This window comes from Jaculus jaculus, chromosome 7, assembly GCF_020740685.1.
Source record: "Jaculus jaculus isolate mJacJac1 chromosome 7, mJacJac1.mat.Y.cur, whole genome shotgun sequence".
NCBI classification, from domain to species: Eukaryota; Metazoa; Chordata; class Mammalia; order Rodentia; family Dipodidae; genus Jaculus; species Jaculus jaculus.
In genome coordinates, this window is record NC_059108.1 from 115275097 (window position 1) to 115295192 (window position 20096).

Below are 20096 nucleotides of genomic sequence, written 5' to 3' on the forward strand. Positions count from 1 at the left end.
CAAATGGCCAGCCACAGCATACTAAGATTTAATTATACAAAGCAGCTATATTATTCTTTAGATTTCTGTCTGCATACCCCTTAGGGTAGGACAGTTCTATCTACCCCTATTGTCATCAGACTGTCAGTTTTGTAAAGCAGCTAGAAAGTTTTTAATGTGCAACTCACATTTCGAAGTAATTATAACCAGACATAATCCATATAAATATTGGTACCTTCTTTCTCTTCCCTGAACACTCCTAAGCATTTTGTATTTGCAGAGAGACTTTCAGCTATGCATTTTTATTTACATGCATAATTTCAGACTTCTTTCAAGCCTAGTCCTAAAAGTTTTGCCTCCACTATTGATTTATAGTTTTTGTCTTAAGAATGCTTTGGTTTCTTAAAACCATAACACCCTGTGTTTCGGACCACAAAAGCAAAAAAAACAAAATGTTGGACAATAACTAAAAACAGTTATGATAAGACCTAAGCACTCCAAAGACATCCATTTCTGTTTCTTATCTTTAATAAAGATCTGCTTATTGTTTTAAAAACAAAAAACCCACAACTTTATTACCCTCATGTAAGATAATTCTCAAAGCATTTGAATTGATTTTTCATGAACCATAGTTAGAATCTTTTAGTAGAAACATAAATGCATTTAGTTCCTATGAAGAAAAGACAGAATTTCCTTCTAAATGCTTATTTTTTACATATTTATTTTTCTTTCTTCTTTTTTTATTTATTAGACAAAATCTTCAGACAGAGAGAGAAAGAGAGAGAGCGCATGCCAGGCTTCTAGCCACTGTAAATGAACTCCAGACACATGCCCCACCATGTGCACCTGGCTTGCGTGGGACCTGGAGAATCAAATCTGGGTCCTTAGGCTTCCCAGACAAGTGCCTTAACTGCTAAGCCATCTCTCCAGCCCAAGAATTTTTTTTTTTTTTTTACTTGTGCTTTCAATTAAAAATAAAAATAGCCGGGCGTGGTGGCGCATGCCTTTAATCCCAGCACTCGGGAGGCAGAGGTAGGAGGATTGCCATGAGTTCGAGACCACCCTGAGACTCCATAGTGAATTCCAGGTCAGCCTGGGCTAGAGTAAGACCCTACCTCAAAAAAAAAAAAAACAAAACAAAACAAAAAATAGAAAATTTTATTTTGTCTTTTGCTTTGGAGACAGGTTCTCTTTTTTTCATTTTTTATTATTAGATATGGACATATTTTGTATGTAAACATAACATGTTGGTATCATCCTTTCCCTCCTCCTTGCCTCTTTTCTGAAGAGGCTTTTCGCATTGGGGATGCATGGGGATCTCATGGGGATTGTGGGTCATGCATAATGGGGGCAGCAGTCAGTTATGGGGGAGAGGCAATGTCTCTGTGCAAAATGAGACAGGTTCTCTTTATGTAGCCTAGAACTTGCATTAATCCTCCTGCCTCAGCTTCCCAAGTGCTCAGATTACAGGCATGAATGTATACATCTAGCACAAAGCTATTTAAAGTTACAAATTATTCTTTACTTAATGATGATTCCTGTAAGATTCTTTCCAATGACTAAAAAATGAATTAAGTTGTAGGCTGATGAGATAGCTCAGTCAGTGATTTTTGTAAGCAGGAGGCTCTGAATTTGATTCCTAGAACCTATGCTGGGGAAAGCTGGACAGGCAGAGCCCTGAGCTCGCTGACCAGCCAAGTCAGCCTGCTTGACAAGTTGCAGACCGCTGACAGATTCTTTCTTGTAAAAAGGTGGTCATTGCCTGAGGAATAACACACAAAGGTGCCCTCTGGCCTACACACACACACACACACACACACACACACACACACACATACACACACACACACACACAAGTCTCCTTGTTTTGAAACACAAGTCATCTAGCTCAAATGAAAGTTGATCTATTTGCTCTGTTTTAATCAGAGTTAGTGTTTACCAAAGACAATAATTGCCAAACATCTCTTTGTTTTAAATATATTTATTTGCAAGCAGAGAGATTCAGACAGAGAGAGAGAGAGCATTGGCACACCAGAGCCTCTATCCACTGCAAGTGAAATCCAGATGCATGTGCCACTTTGTGTATGTGGCTTAATGTGGGTACTGGGGAATTGAACCTGGGTCGTTAGGCTTTGCAGGCAAGTGACAACCACTGAGCCATCTCTCCAGTCCCTCTCTCTCTCTTTTTTTTTTAGGGTCTCATTCTAGCCCAGGCTGACCTGGAATTCACTATGGAGTCTCAGGGTGGCCTCAAACTCACCGCAATCCTCCTCCCTCTGCCTCTCAGTGCTGGGATTAAAGGCGTGTGCCACCACGCCCGGCACCAGTCACTCTTTTTAAAAGCATCTTCTCTTGACTTTTTTTCAAGTAGGAGGCACATTATTGTTAAAATTGGTTTAATTTGATCTATTGTTAACAACAACAACAACAAGAATATGCATTTGAGGGCTGGAGGGATGGCTTAGCAGTTAAGGCATTTGCCTGCAAAGCCAAAGGACCAGTTCAATTCCCTAGGACCCACCTAAACCAGATGCATAAGGTGGGGCATGCATCTGGAGTTCGTTTGCAGTGGCTGGAGGCCATTCTCTCTCTCTCTCTCTCTCTCTCTCTCTCTCTCTTCCTCCCTGTGTCTTTCTTTCACTCAAATAAATAAAAAGATAAAAGTATTAAAAAAGAATCTGGGGCTGGAGAGATGGCTTAGCAGTTAAGCGCTTGCCTGTGAAGCCTAAGGACCCCGGTTCGAGGCTCGGTTCCCCAGGTCCCACGTTAGCCAGATGCACAAGGGGGCGCACGCGTCTGGAGTTCGTTTGCAGAGGCTGGAAGCCCTGGCGCGCCCATTCTCTCTCTCTCCCTCTATCTGTCTTTCTCTCTGCATCTGTCGCTCTCAAATAAATAAATTTAAAAAAAAAAAAAGAATCTGCATTTGAGCCAGACATATTTGTAAACACCTGCAAATACAGTACTCAGGAGGCTGAGGCAGGAGGACTACAGAGATTGAGGACAATCAGGACTACATAGCCATACCTGTCTCAAACAAACAAAACAAACAAACAAACAAAAACCAGTAAACCACTCATGTGTTAGAATTTAAATATTAAAACACAAACAAAGCCAACTGTGGTGATTATACCCGTAATCCCATCATATGAGGTGCTAAGGCAGAAGGAAAATTGAGTTCTGGGCCAGCCCTGGTTATAAAATGAGACCTTGTCTCAAAAATACAAAAGTTAAAATCAATGAATTAAATTTAGACATGGTTAAAACTCTTCCTTCATAGGAAAAATATTTACACAAAGGAATCTGGTAGTTACTTTTCAATGAAAATTGTAGCCCTTTTCTCCTTTTCTGGGCATGGGGCCTCTCCCCATCCTTCTTAAGCCCTTTCCCCTTCCCCAACCCTGTTCCCCCTGCTTCTGGTCTTTGGGCCTGGCTGCTCCTCCCAGCGCCCTGCTGCTGCCTGCCAGCGGGCCGACAGAGAACAGGCACAGATGTGGTGACTCGCCCCCCCCCACTGCCTATAGGAGGAGGAAGTGAGCCACAGGCAGCCTGGTGATGTGCTCTTTGCGCAGAACGCTGGCCTTGTATTGTTTTCCTTGCATCTTGGTGGTAACCATGCAAAGGAGACTTCGTGAACTCTGTTCATTCTCCTGAGTGTGTCTCCTCCAAGTTGTATTTGACAAATGCAGTATTTAGTACTTCATCTGGATGGATGAGGCAATATATTGATGCTAGAGATCATGTTAAACCTGTTCCTCATATGAGACGCCATACTCAGCTCCCGACTCAGTCAGGTGGAACATTCAGGAACTCATGGATGCTACTGGATGCCACTGAGCAATATGTCTAATAATAACACTAGGACAGAAACCCTGGGAACAATAAAAAAAAATCAAGAAACAAAACAAGCCAAATACCTGGAGGAAGAATATGTAAACAAAAACAAGCTTGGGGCTGAGGAGATAGCAGCAGTTAAGGCACTTGCCTGCAAAGCCAAAGGACCCAGGTTTGTCTCCCTAGGACCCACTTAAGCCAGATGCACAAGGTGGTCATTGCATCTGGTGTTTGCTTGTCATGGCTAGAGGTCCTGGCTAGCTCATTCTCTATCTCTCTTTTTCTACCTCTTCCTCTCTCAAATAAATAAAGTATTTTTTTAATTTTGTGTTTATTTTATTTATTTATTTGAGAGCAACAGACAGAAAGAGAGAAAGAGGCAGAGAGAGAGAGAGAGAGAATGGGCATGCCAGGGCTTCCAGCCACTGCAAACTAACTCCAGATGCATGTGCCTCCTTGTGCATCTGGCTAACGTGGGTCCTGGGGAATTGAGCCTCGAACCAGGGTCCTTAGGCTTCACAGGCAAGCACTTAACTGCTAAGCCACCTCTCCAGCCCAAGAATTTTTAAGGCAATTTTATGTCTAAGACTTTAAGAAAGAAAGAAGTCGAGAAAAAAAAGGTGCAGATACTAGTTGGCATCAGAAGAAACAGGATTATAAATTCCTTTCTGACAAGAGATGAACATCTAACCAACGTCATGCCAAGCTGAGATGGCTATGGAACCTTGTAGTGTGTGAGGAATCTTCCATTCCATTTGTGAATGAGCCAGTAGAAACACAGGGTATAATTCAGTTGCACATCAGTTGTCCATTTGATAAGTCCACAAGGGATTTCTCTGAAAATCACATGGTCAAAAGCAAAGTTCCCAGTGAAGACGCTGTCCAGAGAATCCAGCCAAGAATATATGGATTCCACTGACCTAGACCTTCATGAATTTCTTGTAAATGCACTGAAAAAAGATCCCATGGGGCAGAATGATGCTGCTAAGATTAGAACAGAAGGTTCTGGAATTTCTTAATGACAATAATAACCAGTTCAAGAAGTTCCTTTAGATGACCTCATGTCACCAAATGGAATTACATTGGGTAGCTGCATATTTGGGGATGGAGCACAATTTTGGTCAAACTGGGAAAGACGTCATCATAGTCAACAACAACAACAAAAACAGCAAGTACATGGGAAGGAGAAGAGTACAGAATGCCAATATCCATTCTCAAGACACAGTATGAGGGCTGGAGAGATGGCTTAGTGGTTAAGCGCTTGCCTGTGAAGCCTAAGGACCCCGGTTCGAGGCTCGGTTCCCCAGGTCCCACGTTAGCCAGATGCACAAGGGGGCGCATGCGTCTGGAGTTCCTTTACAGAGGCTGGAAGCCCTGGCGCGCCCATTCTCTCTCTCTCCCTCTATCTGTCTTTTTCTCTGTGTCTGTCACTCTCAAATAAATTAAAAAAAAAAAAAAAGACACAGTATGACCCACCGTGATGGCCACCAGATTGACGTTCCATCACAGGACAGAAGGAGGAGCAAGCCAACGGAAGAGAGAGCAGAGGAATATCAAAGGGCTGCACAGAGAACATGGGCTGGAGACTGGCCAGAACAGATAAGTGAATAACAAGGGGAGAAGAACTGAGCTGGACCCCACGCAGCCTCCAGAGTAGCGCAGACAGTGAACTGAAATTTCCACAGCCACAGACAGCTTTATGGAGGCACAGACCCGACGGCTCTGCTGCAGCAGACATTTGCCATCACGGAAGGCAGCAGTATCAGCAGATTCTCTATCCTCAAGGCTGGGGAAGCATTGGCAGCAGTGCATGTGGTAACACTGGTCACATTGCATCAGCAGTTAGGCAGCAGAGAGAGAAATATTGGCTCTCAACTCTCTCCCTGCCTTTTATTCATTGCTGGACCTCAACATGTGGAATGCTGTTGTCCACAAGTGAGGTGGGTCTTTCCACCTCTCTTAGCCCAATCTAGACAGTCCTTTACAGACATACTCAGAGGTTTCAAGTGTAGATAGATATTAACCACCATACCCTCAGGCATGGTACTAGGTGCCCCAGAAGTGACCTCCCTCCAGTCTGTCCAGAACCATCTCCTTCGTACTTTCTAGCAGCACTGACCACAACAGTAGCATCAGCAGTTTCCTGCCTTCTACCCACTCCTGGGCCACTTTATTTTTTTTAAAGCCGCTCCTGACCAACTTTATTTATTTTTATTTATTTATTTTTGTTAGTTAATTAGTTTTGTACTCAATGAATACAGTCAAGTTGGTACCATTGTTAGGCTCATCCATGTCCTACCCCCTCCTCCTGGCCCCTCCTTGTTGAGGTATATGGGTCATGCATTGTGGAGTTAGCCCACAGTTATGGGTAGGGGAAATGTCTCTGCGTATCACGACCCAACGTGTGGCTCTGACATTCTTTCCGCCACCTGGGCCACTTTTGAATAATCACATGATGTCACAGACAGATAACCTCCGCAAACTCTTTGGGCAAATGGGCCTTAGCCACAAGGTTTTACTGAAGCAACGACCCATCTTCAGCTTTGTTCCGGCCCCTGCCAATCTCCAGCACCCTCAGCAGACTAGTGTTAGAATATCTTCCAAAGGACCACCCATTCCCACTTGCGATGATTCTACCTCCAGCCATCAGTGAGCAAGTCCTGCTACCCCAGGGCTGCAGGCGGCGCCCGGCAGATGCCTCCTGGACAATAACGTCACTTCAACCAGCAGTAACAACCTTCACCTGTTGGCTTACCGCCCAAGCCATGGTCAACAGCTGCCGCGGCCAACCTAGTGTCCTAGCTTACAACCCAACACGCCTAATGGGAAGTAGGAGGCTTACCAAGGCATACTGATGTCCAGCAGCCACAGGAACCAGGACATGCTTTCAGAGAAGCATGGTATGTGTGTGGGGTGGAGTGCAATCCACTCTAGCGCCTTCTTAACAAGTCCCAACGAGAGTAACTCATGAAAAGTGGATAAACCACCTTTCCAGCAACTCATGCTGGTCTCTTCAAGCCAATAAGCAAACCTTGTACACAGGTCTCCCAGTGGTGAGCATACAAGTGCACTATAACATGATGCCACTGAATTGAATTGAAACATTCGGCAGAATTTCTCAAGCCTTTCTGTGGGGTTTCTATAGCCTCCTGACTCTGAGAAGTACCAGAGGCCTCAGTCTCCCTCTTGATGTAGTTTACCATAGGTGTATAGTACTCGGCAGCACACCTCTGGACCAGGTGTGGTAGTCATGAAGCTGAGTATTTCTAATGGGCCCATCCACGGCCCCCTGAGATCACTGTAAATATTACAGTGTACACCGGTATGGCCAGAAGCCAACCACCTGTATAAACCTGACAGTGGGCCCCAGGCCAACAAGCAAATAAGCAGCAGCCCCTTCAACCCCTTCCAGCCAGGCTCAGCGCCCTCTCCTGTCACGAGCCTCAGCAACCACTTCACAGGGTTGTTTCCTGCCTGTCCTCACACAGTGACCCCTGTGGACGGGGTGGTGGGGCTGGGGTCCCATAGAAGACGATGGGTGCTCTTCCCTCTAACAGGAACATTATAGTACAATCTATCCATCTGCCTGCCTTGCTTCCTGGTCAACTTACATGGCATAGCTGAGATATACAGAGTAGACTGAAACATGGAAACCAGCACAAGAGACAGTCACTCGGATCTGCCTCCAGTGACCTGGGGACACGACAGATGTGCCTTCAGGTGAATGCTGGTGGTCGTTTGAATGTAAGTGGCCCCATAGATTCAGTTATTTTTTGTTAAGATCTAGCCTCCTGCTTAAGCCTGCAATAGGCAGAGCCCTGCTAGAAGCATGTCGCTGGGGATGGATCTTGAGTCCAACCTTACTAGGTAAGAGGAGAGCCTGTTTGAGCTCTGGTTGATGTGTTGCCCCTCTGCTGTGGATGTACAAGTGAGCCAACGTCTTCCACCAGATTCCCCTGGAATCTGTAAGCCTGAAATAAGCCCCTTTCTCCCATAAGCTGCTTCTGGTCAGGTGTTTGTCCCAGCAACAACAAGGTAAGTGCAACAGTGTGGTAAGTGACATCTTCCTGAGGGCAGCATCTATATACCAAAGCAGACAAAACCTTCAGTAGGCTCACCATGTCTGGCACCATGGTTCAGTGCCTCAAATATGCTCATGAGCTGCCTGATTGCTCATGGGTCAGGGTACAATGGTGGGGTTGCTAAAAATGGTGGCCACTCATACCTCACCCCTTGTACACCATCATGGTTGTGCTTCCTAAGCCCATGGGTGTCTAGAATGCCTGTCTCCCTTTGCCTCAACAGCTATGCGAGTTGTTTCAAACTGCAAGAAGCATAAAAGAGCAATAACATGAGGATCCAAGAGAGAGTAAGCGCCCAATCAGTGGAGGAGGGGAAGGGACCAGAATGCAGGAGCGGGGACAGGGTGGAAGAAGCCAAGGCTAGACATGCTGGGATGGAGGTACAGAGTACAGACACCAGGCGGAGTCTAAAGGTTTAGAGATGAAGAGGGCAACAGAGCCCGGGACTCCTCACCGCTTTCCTGTCCTGGCTCCCTTTTGCACGTTGGATGTTGGTCCCTCCATGCGTCTCTCTTTTTCTCATCTTCTTCCATCATGGTGAAATCTTTGCTTCCACCCGACAGAACTGGGAGAGGGGGCCACACATCCTTCTTCTCTTTCCTCACCATCCTGAACTCCCTTTCCTTTTTTAATTTTTTTTTTTTAATTTTTGGCCTTCATAAATATATGTGTAATCAGGATGGTGACCATAACATTGGTTTCCCCATTCTTTCACTTTCTTCATATTCAATCCTCAAATTCCCTTGAATTAATGCCTGGAACATGGCACTGGAACTTAGCTGGTAAGGCACTTGTCTGTGGAACCTAAGGATCCAGGTCCAATTCCCCAGTACCCACATAAGCTAGATGCACAGGGCAGTACATGTGTCTGGAGTTCATTGGCAGTGGCTAGAGGACCTGGTGTGCTTATTCTCTGTCTCTGTGTCTCTCTCACACACACATAAATACATACCTACACACATAAATAAATACAAACAAAGTATTCTAAAACTTGGAACCTCATGCCGTCCCCAGAGTACTTGTACATTGTTTGAGATCTGTGCCACAGTAACAGACACAGAGTTTAATCACACACACAAAAGCCACTGTAAATCTCACTGACTCTGGCATTTTGTTTGCATGGCTACTTGATAATGGGGTGGGGGGCGTTAGCTTTGTTTTTAGATAAAATTCTTTTGCTGGAAAAATGAAATAAAATCTTAATTTAAAAACTAACTCTCTCAGCCGGGCATGGTGGCACATGCCTTTAATCCCAGCACTTGGGAGGCAGAGGTAGGAGGATTGCCATGAGTTCGAGGCCAGCCTGAGACTCCGTAGTGAATTTCAGGTCAGCCTGGGACAGAGTGAGACCCTACCTCGAAAAACCAAAAAAAAAAAAAAAAAAAGACTAACTCTCAGGGGTTGGAAAAATGAGACAGTGGTTGAAGGCTCTTGCTTGCAAAGCCTGATGGTCTGGGTTTAACTGCCCAGTACCCACATAAAGCCAGATACACAAAGTGGAGCATGCATCTGGAGGTCGTGTGCACGAGGACGAGGCCCTGGTGTGTTCTTTCTCTCTCTCCTCTCTAACCTTTCTCTATTGCTCCCTCTCAAATAACTTTTTTTAAAATGTAAAATTAAGGATGGAGAAATGGCTTAGCAGTTAAGGCTTTTGCCTGTGAAGCCAAATGACCCAGGTTCGATTCCCCAGGACCCACGTTGGCCAGATGCACAAGGGGGCACAGGCGTCTGGAGTTCGTTTGCTAGAAGTCCTGGCGCGCCCATTCTCTTTCTGTCTGCCTCTCTTCTCTTCTCTTCTATCTTCTCCTCTCCTCTCCTCTCCTCTCCTCTTCTCTCTCTCTCCTTGCAAATAAATAACAAAATTAACTATGTAATAGGAATATCGTGGGCTGGAGAGATGGCTTAGCGGTTAAGCGCTTGCCTATGAAGCCTAAGGACCCAGGTTCAAGGCTCCATTCCCCAGGACCCACCTTAGCCAGATGCACAAGGGGGCGCACACGTCTGGAGTTCGTTTGCAGTGGCTGGAAGCCCTGGCGTGCCCATTCTCACTCATTCTCTCTCTCTCTATCTGCCTCTTTCTCTCTCTGTCACTCTCAAATAAATAAATAAAAATGAACAAAAAATTTTAAAAAATAGGAATTTCGTGATATTAACAGACTCAAATATGGTCCAATAAGCTAAAGATTCTATCTAAACTGACATATTTGGGAGATTAAAACTCAAAATTCAGGCTGGAGAGATGGCTTAGTGATTAAAGTGCTTGCCTGTGAAGCCTAAGGACCCATGTTCAACTCCCCAGATCCCATATAAATCAGACACACAAGGTGATGCATGTGTAAGGTCACACATGCACACAAGGTGGTGCATGCATCTGGAGTTCTATTACAGTGGCTGGAGACCCTGGCATGCCAATTCTCTCTCCTCTCCTCTCCCTCTCTCTCTCATTCTCTCTTGCTCTCTCTCATAAGAAAAAAAGTCAGTCTGTTGAGCTTGCTCAAAAAAAAAAAAAAAAAGAAAAAAGAAAAAAGAAAAGAAAGAAAGAAAAAATAGGCTAGGTGTGGTAGGTCACACCTTTAATCCCAGCACTTGGGAGGCAGAGGTAGAAGGATTCCTATGAGTTCAAGGCCAGCCTGGGACTACAGAGTGAATTCCAGGACAGCCTAGGCTAGAGCAAGACTCTACCTCAAGAAATAATAATAATAATAAAATAAGACCTCAAAATTCATGTTATTCAGCTCAGGCTGTCATAGGCAGGGTAGCTTAAAAGACAGAAAACTCCTCCTTACAGCTTGGAGTCTGGGAAGTACAAGATCAAGAGGCCAGCAAGGCCAGCAGCTTCCTTACACCTTCTCTCTTGGCTTATAAGCAGCCAACATGTTGCTGGAGGCTCATGTGAACTCTTTTTTTATGTGTGTGTGCACAGAAAACAAGCTCTGGTCTCTCCTCCTCTTCTCCTAAAGCTACTGATCTCATCATGGAGGCCCCACAGCCCTGGCCTCATGTACACTAACAGGCCTTGTCTTCAAATACTATCACAGTGGGGATTAGGTCTTTGTAATGGTTGATAGTGATTGTCAACTTGACAGGACCCAGGACCACTTTGAGGAATTGTGTAGATGAGGTTGAGAAGGGAAGGTAAGATCCTCCTTAACCACGGGTGGCACCATTCCGTGAGCTGGGGTCCTGAGCTGTATTAGAAGGAGAGAAGTGGCTGAGCACCAGCATCCATCACTCTGCCTCCTGACTGTGGCTGGATGTGGACAGCCGCCTCAAGCTCCTGCTGACGTGCCTTCCCCACCATGATGGCCTGAAACCTGGAACCACAAGCTGAAATAAACCCTTCCTATCTTAAACTGGTTTTTGTTGGGTATTTTTGTCCTAATAACAAGAAAGTAACTAATACCAGCTTCAACGTGAGAATTTGTGGGAGGGATCACAATATAAGTCTGTTTCAGTAAAAGATATTTGTACTAACTCAGTAAATGTCAATAAGACAATAATTTTCCAATGATAACACAAATAACTTAAATATAAGCCGTAGGGGAGCTGGAAAGATGGTTCAGGGGTTAGGGCACTTATTTGCAAAGCCTTTGGCCTAGATTCAATTCCCCCACTCACCTAGATTAGCATTCATTTGCAGCAGCAAGAGGCCCTGGTATACCCCCTACATACATAGACACATGCAGGAAAAAAATATATATTTTAAAAACCATAAACTGGGCATGGTGGCACACACCTTTAATCCCAGCACTCAGGAGGCAGAGGTAGGAGGATCACCGAGAGTTGGAGGCTACCCTGAGACTACAGAGTGAATTCTATAAACAGAGTTCCATTTGAAATATGGACTGATTTTAAAAACTAAACTTAGAACACACACACACAGTGACCCACTTTACTCCTGAAGGATTTATTATGCAATGTTATCATCAATCAGTCTTTTGTTATTGGGGTGTGAGTGGTGCTGGGAATCAACCTCACCAGCTCATGCCCACTAGGTAGGTTATTCAGGCAGGCACTGAACTCACTCCTTAGCCAAGGTAGGTATTGAACTCACGACCCTTCTGCCTCAGGCTTTGGAGTAGCTGGGACATGGACCTGTCCCACCAGGCCTGGCCATTCTTCTGACTATTACACTTAAATGGTCAATGGGGACAAACAATTCTGAGATGATTCTTCTATCAGGGGGAGGCAGGATCTCAGAACTAGGGAGGCTGGTATATATACATAGATAAAAATAAATCAGCAAACAACAAATCAGCAATGAAACTGGTGTGTTAGGGGTAATATCCATGAGCCCCTGGCTTTCAGGATCAGACTTAGTGAACTTACCAAGTATAGCAGCTTTCTTGTCCATGGCTTCGATGACACTCACAGCAACCATTGCATCACAAACAGCAAAATTATCCAGACAATGTGCTGATAGAAACTATGGACTTGTCACAAACTTGTGTGTCATCCTTGTCCAGGGCCCATCTAACCTTGATATCATTCCAGGTTTAGCATGTATGCTGCTAAAGCAAATACCCTGGCTTATGTTTATTTTATTTGTGTTGTTGTTATATCTCTGTTTTTCCAAGGTAGGGTCTCACTGTAGTCAAGTCTGGTCTGGAATTCACTCTGTAGTCTCAGGGTGGCCTCCAACTCTCAGTGATCCTCCTACTTCTGCCTCCTGAGTGCTAGGATTAAAGGGGTGCACCACCATGCCCGGTTTATTTTTTTAATTTTTTTTTTTTTTTTTTTTTTTTTTGCTTGCATGTGTCTATGTATGTAGGAGGCATGCCAAGGTCTCTTGCTGCTACAAATGAATGATAATCTGGAGGCCCTGGTGTATCCCTTCTCTCTCTTTCAAATAATTTTTTTTAAAAAATTGAAAGATAGAACAGATTCTCCAACCAAAGGTGAAATTGAATTAAAGAGGATAAGCCTTGTTATCAGACAGACTTATTGATGTGCGTGTCCACTCTTGTTAGTTAAAGAACAGAGGAGGTTCTCTCAGAAGTCTATCGGTTTCCTGTCCTAGGGAATCCCAGAGACAGGAGCTCACCCCCACTGAGCAGATCTCAGGTCTAATACCGAGCAGTTGATTACCTGCATAGACTGTGGGCCACTATTGTACAAGTGTGTCCTTGTTGCTCAGCTGGTTGATTTTGCATCTGGCAGAATCTCCGGCTTATTTAATCTGTTGCAACTGTTCTTCTCCAGTCACTCTCATTCCCTCTCAGATCCAGCATGGTCGCTTGTTCTGTGGCTGCAGGCTGCGGTGTCTTCAGTAATAGGGATTTGCCTTTTAGCTCTTGCCTTAGGCCACTTTTTGTGTGTGGCTTTATATGAGTGCTGGGGAAATCAATCCCTGGTCAGAAAGCTTTGCAAGCAAGTGCCTTTAACCACTGAGCCATCTCCCCAGCCTCTGAGCTCTCTTTTGCAGAATGTTTCTGCATATCTTTTCTCTATTTTTTTGATTCATTTATAATGGTTTTCTTATCAACATAAAGCTCTGAATGAAACAAATGCAGCCATATTTGTTTATATATGTTTTTTAAATAAAAAATAAGGCTTTTAAAATTAGTTCTTAAAATACTACTCCATGTTTTTCTTAAGTTTTTAATCACTACTTAACCAAAAAAAATTTTTTTAAAGTATCTCATAAATGTGTCGTAGACACATGAAACAGAGCCCTACTTTTTGTAGAGGACTTGAATCTGAATAAAGCCATGAGTTGTTTTCTTGTAAATCTCCACTGGGTTTTCTTGTAATTTTGTCAAAACAAACCCATCACTGTCCAGGGGAAATGGACTCGATGGATAGATGTTCTTTCAGTTTTTCCATGATTTCATTCATCTTGTCACCCAGAATTATCATCACAGTCCGCAAGGGCTTCATTGGGACATGATCAAAAGACCACCGGCCTCCCAGGCAAGGGTCGCTTTCCCGCTGCACTGAGTAGTTGAACTTCAGGACTGTCTTCTCATAGAAAAACTCCTCCTCTGCATTGGCAAACATCAGTACATCCTGTTTTTGGCTGTTTCGCCCCTTGTTGGCACCGGATTTTCCCGCTTCCACGGACGTCTTACTAATCAGCCAGTATGAGGGGCACTTCCCACAAGCCTTGTTCGTTCTGTGCACCTCTGCCAGTTCTTTCTGGAGTTGCGGGCGCATGGGCAAAGCAATCTGTCAAGGGACATCAATGAATCTTTGGCCGATAGAAAGCCCACAGGTTTGGTGGTGTCACTTAAAAGCTTGTCTAGTGGGGGAGTGGTGGTGCCTGCCTTCAAATAGGGAGGCAGAGGTAGGAAGATGACCGTGAGTTCGAGGCCACTCACTATGTAGCTAGGTCAGCCTGGACCAGCGTGAGACCTTACCTTGAAGCCCCCCCCCCCCGCAAAAAAAAAGCTTGTCCATGCTCTTTCCACAGTTCTTCTCACAGAAGCTTTAACTTGTTTATCACATGGCATACCATTTCTTTCAGTTAAGTTTATAAAGCTTATGAAGCCAAAAGTCTCATCTTCATCCACATCATCGTCACGGTCTTCTGAAGCATTTGATTGCTTAATCACACTCGCAATATGGCTCTGTTGGATCAAGACATCTGTTAGTTCTGCGGTGTTCACAGGACGCTTTAGGAAAAGCTGCTGCCGTGGTATCTTAATTCCGTCATGATCTTGATCTGACATGGAATAAGCTTCAAGTTCAATATTCACTTCCATGTCAGTGATCTTGTCATCTTCGTCCTCCTCCATGTCACCGTCTTCCTTGTCACCATCTGTCCTCATCTTCAGGGTCACCCTCTTCCTCCTCACGCTGCACCCGCACTCTCAGCAGCCGCCTGTATATGTTTTATAAATACTTTCTCACCATGGTTTCCTTTAAGTTTGTATTTCTTTGTTAACTTAGAGTGGTGTCTAGCCATTTTTCAAATCTGCTTGCAAAAAGAGTGCTCCTGGTGAGTTTTAGAACTCTCTTTCTTTCAAGTATGTGATTTCACAAGGCCTTGTTCGTCCCTAAGAAAATCACGCTGGAAGGTAAAGTTTTCCACGATGTAACTATTACTTTAGCCCAACATTTCAAAGCAACTTTACACAATAAGGCAATGACATAAGACAACCCTTGCAGTAACTCTCTAGAAGTCAGGCTGCTCCATCCCACGTCACCGGAACTACTCTGGAGAATAGTCTGTGCTCCTCTGCTCTTTTCAAGCAAGTGCCTGTAAGCACTGAGCCACGCCCCCAGCCCTTCTCTCAACTCTTTTCAATATCAAGAACAAATATGGTCAATACTAATTTATGGTACCAATTTCATAGAACTAGCAGACTTTCAGTAAGATGAAATCCCTATATTATATCTTTTAAAAAGCCAAAACAGAATGAGTTGTCGCTGATGTCCACATATGAAGCTTTAGTTTTAGGGTTTTTTTTTTCTGTATCTTTCATAGATATGCAAGATAATTTAATTTAGGGAAAAAATAAAAAAGACCTCAAAATACAGAACTTATTATGACCTTGAGCAAGCCACAGGGAGTCCAGAACATTTGCTTACACACCTGGGCATTTATGAAAACTAGAGGAAAAGAAATGGCCCATGTGTTGTGACAGTAACATCCTGTACCTCACTGTACTTTGCAAGAGGGAGTCCTCCCATGGTTTCTCTGCTCACACCTGACATGCAAGGCCATTTTGCAAAAGAAATCACCGAGGATGAAAATCCAAGCCATTTGAGCCTACCTGACTTAAAAGCCAAGCTAGTCTTAGTTCTCCTTTCCCCAAATCGAAGTTATAACTTTGTGGGTTTTCAGAGGACAAGATGATTGATGCTGTGACTAGCCATAGTTCCCTCAGTTTCTGAGATCTAAGACTGCAGACCAAGCCAGTTGTACTGTATCCCACATGCCCACGGTTTGTAAAAGTACAAAATGAAAAGACTCACCTCTGTGCAAAATAATAACAAAAGATAAGTCAAGCTTATCTTTTTTTTGTCACAATACTAAAATATTTGCCTGTGTTTATAGTTTATAAAAACTCCTTCACTAGCTGGGCATGGTGGCGCACACCTTTAATCCTAGCACTACGGAGGCAGAGGTAGGAGGATCTCCATGAGTTCAAGACCACCCTGAGACTACATAGTGAATTCCAGGTCAGCTTGGGCTCGAGTGAGACCCTCTTTCAAAAAACAAAACAACAACAACAATAAAAATAAACATCTTCACATAAACACATTATTTTATTAATTCATTTGAACCTTGCCCATAACCCAGGGAGGTGGATACCTCTGTACATCTTGTGTATTACAAAGTACTTTATTTGAATATAGTAAATATTCAATAAATACTTTTTTGATTTTTAGAGAGAGAGATAGAGATAAAGAATTGGTGCACCAGGGCCTCAGCCACTGCATTTGCACTCCAGACGCTTGCGCCACCTAGTGGTCATGTGCAAACTTGTGCTTACCTCACCTTTATGCATCTGGCTTATGAGGAATCTGGAGAGTAGAACACGGGTCCTTAGGCTTCACAGGCAAGCACTTTAACTGCTAAGCCATCTCTCCAGCCCTCAATAAATACTTTTTGGATAATGCATGTTGATGAACTTCCTCTGCAAATTGATCACAAGAATAAATACATCATGTGGCACATTTATACAATGGAGTTCTACTCAGCGGTAAAGAAAAATGAAGTTATGAAATTTGCAGAAAAATAGATGGACCTGGAAAGGATTATACTAAGTGAGGGAACCCAGGCCCAGAAAGCCAAGCGCCACATGTTCTCTCTCATATGTGGATCCTAGCTACAGATGACTGGACTTCTGCGTGAGAAGGAAAATACTTGGTAGCAGAGGCCAGTAAGGTAAAAAGGAGACATAAAGGGAAGAGAAAGGAAGGGAAAAGGATACTTAATAGGTTGATATTGTATATATGTAAGTACAATGATTGAGATGGGGAGGTAATATGATGGAGAATGGAATTTCAAAGGGGAAAGTGTGGGGGTGGGGAGGGAGGGAATCACCACGGGATATTTTTTTATAATCATGGAAAATGTTAATAAAAATTTAAAAATTAAAAAAAAAAGAATAAATACATCAGCCACCACATCTCAAATGTCAAGAAGTGGCAGCAGTTTAACACTTTTCATACACACATACACAAACTATGATATATTAACTGAGAAAGATTAATTACATTCAAAAATTTTTAAATTATATTTTATTAACTAACCACACTAGTTACTATATCATTTCTTCACTCAACCTCAAACAATTCTACTTTTTTATTAAATTGGCAGGGGGAGGGTGGACGTCATGTGCGAGCTAGAGAGAGAGTGCCACAGCATGGGTGTGGAGGAAGACAACTGTCTGGTCGGTGTTCCCCGCCCCCTCATTTGTGGTAGGTTTTCTTGCTGTGGAGTCTCACTCTGTTGTGCTCTGCTGCATTAGACATGAACTTCCAGAAACTCTCCAGTCTCTGCTTCCCACCTTGCTTGCAATGTCAGTGTGCTGGGCTTTCAGAAGGCTGCCATGGCGTCTGGCTTTTTCTGTGGGGTCTGGGAGTTAAGCTTGAACACTCCAGTTTGTGCAGTGAGCACTGGATCCTCTAAGCCATTCCCCAAACCCCACAATTCTCCTACTTGCAATAGAAGCATGAAATTAAAAATGTAGGGATTAGCAAACTTCAGTGGGAAAGGAAGCTAGGAAAGGATACATTTGAGAAAAATCAAGGAGCCTTATGCTAAAATACCAACAAAATAAGATTAAGAAATGGATGAAAGTTGGGCTGGAGAGATGGCTTAGCGGTTAAGCGCTTGCCTATGAAGCCTAAGGACCCCGGTTCGAGGCTCGGTTCCCCAGGTCCCACGTTACCCAGATGCACAAGGGGGCACATGCATCTGGAGTTCATTTGCACTGGATGAAAGCCCTGGCGTGCCCATTCTCTCTGTCTCCCTCTATCTGTCTTTCTCTCTGTGTCTGTCGCTCTCAAATAAATAAATAAATAATTAAAAAAAATATTAAAAAAAAAAGAAATGGATGAAAGAGGCTGGAGAGGTGGCTTAACAGCTAAGGAACTTGCCTGCGAAGCCTAAGGACCAAAGTTCGATTGCCCAGAACCTGTGTCAGCCAGATGCACATGGTAGAATGGAGTCTAGAGTTTGCAGTGGCTAGAGGCCTTGTCGTGCTCATTCTCTCCCCCACTCACTCATTAAATAAATACAATTAAAAAACAAACAAGGAATGAATGAAAGGCAGAGATAGAAGGATCACTATGAGCTAGAAGCAACCCTGAGACTACATACATAGTGAATTCCAACCTGGGCTAGAGCAAGACCCTACCTCAAAAACTAAAAACTAAACAAGAAAGAAAGAAATGGATAGAAAATAATAAGATCAAATAATACATGTACTTATTTAAAAACAAACCCATGAGAAAGTCTCAGATATTTGGAATTGGATATTGAGACAACCTGTGAAGATTAATTTGTATTATAATTTATTTTGCCCACTATTTTTCTCATGGCACTTTAATTTTTCCATTATTCTTTGATCTTTATGGTTTTGCTCTCCTACTGGAGTTTTAGGACCTAGCATGCAATCATGCAATGTGCATTATTGTATTCTCAGGAATAAGAATATTGAAGATGGCAAGAAAAAAGAATTCTTGAAGGATTAAATAAACTCATTTTGCCTTTTTCTTTCTTACTATCTCTCTTACACACTCCTTTGTTCTTTAGCTTCCTTTGTTTTTTTTTTCCACTTGATATGATATAAATCAAAACACTCAAGTGTAGTGGTGCATGTCTTTAATACCAGCCCTTGGAAGTCTGAGACAGGAGAATCACTGAGTTCAAGACCAGCCTTGCTGCAGAGTGAGTTCTAAGTCATCCGGAGCTACAGAGTGAGTTTGAGGCCAGCCTGGCTGCTTCAAAAAAAGCCAAGAAATTAAAACACCCATGTTCCTTACCTGGTTCTGATATTTGGGAACTCTGGGAGTCACTCATTACCTTATTGAAAAATAGGATCAGTATTGTGGTCTGCACTTTACCTATCCCCCAAAGCACCCTATGCCAATAGTTTCATCACTAGCCTATGGTGCTGTTGGGAGGTGGGGCTTAGTGAAAGAAAGTTAGGGGTCCTGTGTGGGTGTGCCCTTGTCAGGGACGTGGGGACCCTTGCTCCTACTCTACCTTTGCTTTCTAACCAGCATGAGGTAAGTAGTCCCCTCTGCCACCTGCTCCCCACCATACTAACCCTGGACTGAAACCCCTGAACCCATGAACTAAAATAACTATGTTCCTCTTCGAAGTTATTTATCTCAGGTGTTTTGTCACAATGATGGAAAGCTGACTAACTCACTGGCAGAACTATAATGTACATTCTAGTATAATTACTCTCTAGGAATCATTTCTATGTACTGATAACCATAGATTAGTCTACAAAGCTAAAAGAAATTTTTTTAGAAAACCTATGTGAATAAGACATACCAAAAGAACAGTGAGGAATCCTCAAAGTGTCAGCAAAGGGGCAGTCAATGAACCTTGTTTGCCCGGTGAAAATCCAGCACTATGGGCTGGGGGTGTGGCACCGTCATTAGAGTGCTGGCTTAAACATGCACAAAGCCCTGGTTTCAATCCCCAGAACCACATAAACTCGGTGAGCTGGTGTACACTTGAAATCCCAGCACTCCGGAGAAGGAGACAGGAGGATCAGAAATTCAAGATTATCCTTGGCTACACAGAGAGTTTGAGACCAACCTGGGATGTATGAGACTCAGGCCTGATAAATAATTATAATTATTATTATTGTTGTTGTTACCAAAACAAAACAAATTTCATCAAATGGTTCTCTGGAAAGTTAAGCAAAGCCAAAACCTAACCACAGGTTTGTTAGATTATGTTTCCCATAGGTACCAAAGGAGTTACCACTCTTTAAGAAAACAAATCATATCTCAACTTGATGGTGTAGACTTTTAACCCCAACATTTGGGAAGCTAAGGCAGGAGGATTATAAATTTGAAGGCAACCTGGTTCACATAGCAAATTTCAGGCCAGCATCAGCCAATGACACACACACACACACAAAAGAGAGGGAGGTGGGGGGATCTTTTTTTTTTTTTTTTTTTTTTTTTGTTTTTAGAGGGAGGGTCTCACTCTAGCCCAGGCTGACCTGGAATTCACTATGGAGTCTCAGGGTGGCCTCGAACTCATGGCGATCCTCCTACCTCTGC

The 20096-nt window shown here is 43.5% G+C and overlaps 3 pseudogenes; 1 reads left to right on the plus strand and 2 right to left on the minus strand.

Moving 5' to 3' along the window:
* LOC123462345 overlaps positions 1-13165 on the plus strand; it is a 28196-nt pseudogene extending 15031 nt beyond the window's left edge.
* LOC123462562 lies at positions 12314-12412 on the minus strand (annotated as a pseudogene).
* A 499-nt stretch (positions 13166-13664) lies between the features above and the next one.
* The window catches only part of LOC101612407, a 52675-nt pseudogene continuing 46243 nt past the window's right edge, over positions 13665-20096 (minus strand).